The sequence below is a fragment of the Pocillopora damicornis genome, chromosome 3 (assembly GCF_964200805.1).
Source record: "Pocillopora damicornis chromosome 3, jaPocDami1.2, whole genome shotgun sequence".
NCBI lineage: Eukaryota > Metazoa > Cnidaria > Anthozoa > Scleractinia > Pocilloporidae > Pocillopora > Pocillopora damicornis.
This window is the reverse complement of record NC_142672.1, coordinates 19,423,701-19,428,700: the sequence shown is the minus strand read 5'-3', so window position 1 is coordinate 19,428,700 and position 5,000 is coordinate 19,423,701. Positions and strand designations below refer to the sequence as shown.

Genomic DNA, 5,000 nt, shown 5'->3' with positions numbered 1-5,000 from the left:
TATTACGTTGGTAAAATCTGTACAGACATCACACCAACCAACTCGCGCGCAAAGTAAGAAGACTATATTGAAGGCTTGAAATAATATTGCGATCGATTTTCATCAAGAAATGGGCCAGGAATATTCCACAATAGTGCAAATAATCGTGAAGGCGGATCGCAGAAAAGCGATTGCGTGACGCTCGGTAAGCTGTAAGATGACATGTTATTATGCACCAGACGTAAAAACTCTTCAGATTCTTAGTCTGCATTTTGTTCCTACTCTGCAGTTTGCAGTCTATATTTTGTATCCGGTCTGCAGTCTGCATTTTGTAGTAACAGGTACCGTGGCACCAATACAGTTTATTTTTGGTGACATTTACTCACACAACACACATAATCTACCACAAAATACCTGTGTGTGAGGTAATTCGACATTTTCGTTCTTTTCTGCGTTAATACTCTTTCCTATTGTAAGAATGTAGACCACTTACAATGTTTCAAGTAATCCACCCACCCTACAAAAAATAACTCTTGCATGCAGAGCATGCTTGTGTTTTGAAATAGGTGTATGCCCTTAGCCAGACTTGAGCTCACTATTTCAGTCTACTACACCCATAGTATCACTACACTTGATTCCAAGGATCCAGTACCATCCAGGTATCCCAGTTACCCTGCTCACAGGGTCTAGTTTTGGTTAAGCGCTGAGGGGATTTCTTGACACGCACCTGACACCGACATTTCCCACGCTTTTCATGCATAACCATACCAGCAGACTTTTCGTAAAGATGAGCGATGTGTTTGTTCTTTACAGCAATATTCTAATAAAGAATGTAACTTTTCTGCTCGAAACAAGAACGCTAGATCTATTTTTTATTGTAAAGAATTGTTCTAGTAGCACAAAAGAGCACTTGTATGGTTGTTTTAAAGCCTCCCGAGAAGGAGTAGAGGAAGACGGTAAATATTGTTTGGCTCGCGTTGGATTGTTCGACGAGCGCGGAGAAGATCTCACAATTTGTCCCGAGCACAGGAACGAATTTGGCTTGGGATGGCGGCCAAGTAAAGTTTGTAAATATCCTGAGCATCAGAGCAAATAGAAACCGTACAAAGTGATATCCAGGGAGATGTCGAGAAAAATATACTAACACTTCGATGTGCTTTGTGAGACTGGACAAGGTGACTCATTGTAAGTATGTTGTGCCGGAATACCGGCTACATTTTTAAATGAACACAGCATGAGATAAAATATAAGTTTTATCATGCTTCCGAGTTAAAATAGTTTTATTCTTTTGGTTTTCTGGGGATATGTAGGAATGTTTATCTAATTACAGCGAGACTGTGCGCTGCTCCAAGGAGACAACTAGTGATATACAGGTAAAATGCTGTGAAATTAAAATATTGGTGCTTTTCTAAACCGGTAGTCATCCCAATAAATTTAGTTTTAGGCTTTTATGTAACAATGAGGCAACATTTATAGGGGACTCCTACTGCCGAGCGTTCTGAAAAACACCAGGGGCAGGATATACCCCCAAAGAGATCCGCAAGAGTGCAAGTGAGTATTTTAACTGCTGCACCCGCAACAATAAATTGATTACGTACAACCAGCTGAATACATATAAAAAAAATTTAAAAACATGTGAACATCAACAGTGTCGAAGCGCAAATCATTATGGATGTACTTTTTAGGAGGGCGTGGTTGGAATAAAAGCGGACTTACTTCCGTCAAACTATCGGTAATTGGAAAATGTTCCTGCGTTATGCAATTACATCCAATATTAGTATGACTGAAACAATGCCAAGTAGGCCTTTCCAGATTCTGGACCTTTTTAGTAACTTTTTAGTCAGAGAGCAACTTCTAGCAACTTTTCAGAAAACTAACACTTTTTTGGTAACTTTTGGGCTATTTTGAGTCAAAACGCTGAATAATCCCTTTTTGTTGGGGTAGCCTGTGGACTGTGTGTAAACTAACTGGCGGACGCCACGTTGTCTTCCGAAGACGAAGAAATCGAAAACCCCATTAAAACTGCAGTTAGCAGGGGAGCTTCGCCCGTGGAACTTGAAAAGGCTTCGATTTCCCGAAAGCGGAAAGTAATTGTGAACCGTGGTCAATATAAAGCTAATCGAGAGCATAAGAATCCCAACTCCAAAACGTCTGTTTGGTCTCTCGAGTGTGTTCGTGGACAGTTAAGATGCAATGCTTGCCAAGAGACACTCGCTCAGAAAAAGAGCACTGTTGCGAAACACATGAAGTCAAAAAAGCACTTGAATGGAATCTTAAGCATCGCTAAAAGTAAAAAAGATAGTCAAACTATTCTTAAGTGCCTACAGAAGCAAGACAACCGAGATCATGCGAGTGGCTCGACTTTACCCTCTGACACGAGACTCTTTCGATACGAGGTAGTAGAGACGCCCCTTTTGGCAGGAATACCCATTTCGAAAGTAGATATTCTGCGCCCTCTTTTCAAAAGATATGCAAAAAGGTTAACTTCAAGTAGCCATATGAATGACCTTATTCTAGCTGTATTGGAAAAAGAGAAAGAGTAACTGAAAGCTGAGCTCCACAACGTGAAAAAAGCTTCTATAATATTTGATGGGACAGCACAACTGGGTGAGGCTCTAGCAATTGTGCTACGTTTTGTGCAGGAAGATTGCAAGCCTACGCAACACCTTGTGCGCCTAGAGGTTCTTGCTAAGCCTCTCAAGGGTAATGAGTTGGCCCAGAAACTGATGACATGCATTGCTATTAATCACAACGTCGGGCCAAACATGGTATTAGCTGGGATGAGAGATGGTGCCACAGTAAACAGTGCTGCCATAAAGCAACTGCTTTTCTTTTCTCTAAACATAAAGGATGTCATTTGTTTCTCTCATACGATCAATAATGTGGAATGCCATTTTGTATTCAGAGTTTTAGACACATTTTTCTGCCACTGGGTAAATCTATTTGCCCATAGCTATAATGCTAAACTTCTCTGTAAAGAGAGAACTACAAAGTCGATGTGTTCTCACAGTAATATACGATGGTGGAGCAAGTGGGAGCTCTTGAAACAAGTATCTGATTACTTTGGTGATGTGGCACCCTTTCTGCAAGATAATGAGAATCTTTCTCCTCTAATTCGTCAGCGTCTTCTGGAAATAGTCAATGACCCCGAAGATCTACAAGACCTTCGTCTGGAACTAGGTGTTATGGTTGACGTTGGTGTTCACTTCGTCAATGCTACATATTATCTTAAAGGAGATAGGCCAATGATATTCACCGGCTTTGAGCGTTTATCAACTGTCTTGCATGCTGTTACAGTAGGCCACTATCCATCTACCTTAGCCATTGCTACAGAGATCGCCAATGGTGATGCTGCTCTTCAAAATTGGCTGATTACTCAGGCAAAGGATTGTGTTCAACCTGGATTGAACTTCTTTCAACAGAAGTTCAATGTCTAGTTCCTCACAAACGTCCATGCTTTCAAGGCAGCACGTCTCTGTTTCCCAGTCCAAGTTTCCGCACTGAGACCCGATGCTCGTTCCCTAGAAGACTTAAAAAACTTTCCATTTGTGGATGATGCCACCATAGCTATCTTGGCAACAGAGCTGCCACTTTATCTCGCCGCCGCTGATGGCATTATGTGTGATAGTGAAGAGGAGAAACTCGTGTGGTGGGCAGCATCGGGACACTCTTCCACACTGGGTTGCATTGGTCAGGAAGTTATCACTCGTCCAGCCCAGTTCTGCTGCTGCTGAGAGGGTGCATAGTTTCCTCAATACTCTGTCAGCACCACAAGAGGGAGTTCTCGAGGACTACATAGAGGCATCTGTGATACAATAATAATCAAAGAAAGCTCTAGATGTGTTATTAGCAGTTTTTCGCTTCTGGTAGATCCAGACTGTGAATCTGTGATTACAATGTTAATTCTTATCAAACGAAAACAACATTTAGCTAGATTTGTAAACCAGATTGTTACACTTACTGTCTAACTTTATGGCTAACTAAAGGTTGCTTAATTTGTTGTAACTAGTTACTTAAATGTACCTTAATGCTGATTACAAAGCAATTGTTATTAAAATTAGACATGCTGTCTTAAAAATATTCGAGCAACTTTACAAAATTTTTGAGCAGCTTTTTAAATTTGAGCAACTTTGGCATATTTTTAAGCAACTTTTAGCTTTTTCGGAGCAGATTCTGGAAAGGCCTACTACCGGGTACATATTTCTAGGCTTGTAAGGCACCCCAAATCCTCCCCACTAGTATGAGGGACGGTTCATTATTCACTGCCAAAGTTTGGGGGTGGCGGAGGGGGAAGCTGAAAACTTTTGAAATAAGTTCTTTACAGAGCCTTAATTACTGAAATAAATTATTTGCACGCGCAATAAACCAAAGTAAATTGTTTGCAACCAAAAAGTTTTCATCCCCCCGCCTGAAAAAATAACGATCCGTCTCTAATACATGGATAATTTTCTTGTATTTCACCCTTATGCGAAGACAGCACGCTGGTTTAGAACCACTAACCAAAAATATGAGCATGTTAACAGATAGAAGGATCAGCCCAATCCGATTCCAGCTTACTCAACCTCTAGCAGAGTGCGCAAAGAGTACGCAGTATCACATAAAGCGTAAAGCGGTAGAAGTTATCACGTACCGCCAGCCTTAACTACATTGCCCATGAGCAGTCGAAAGAGTTCTTTGATCTTGTCACCGTTCAGACCACAGGACCAGAAGACGAAAGTCCCGGCGACAAGGTGATAAAGGAGCTGATTTCCCTCTATGAAGAATCGACCTCGTAGTACACAAAGATGGCAGTACTTTTCATTTTTGTTAAGCATTACACGAAATCGCAGCTACAGCAGATGATACCAGGCTTAACCATATGGCGGATAAGGAAGCATGCGGCAGTGGTTGGAGCCGGTGACTGCCGGAAGAGTGGCAACCTGTGGTTCACTAAAGGCTCGACAGCCAAAAACTTGATCACTTTCTGGAATTCACCGGTTGCCCCCATTATATTCAAGATGTGGTGTACGGCACCAAAAAGC

General features: G+C 41.5%; 1 pseudogene; it reads left to right on the top strand.

The window, feature by feature from the left end:
• The first annotated feature begins 766 nt into the window (after positions 1-766).
• On the top strand, positions 767-3,798 carry LOC149048699 (uncharacterized; annotated as a pseudogene).
• Positions 3,799-5,000: the final 1,202 nt, after the last annotated feature.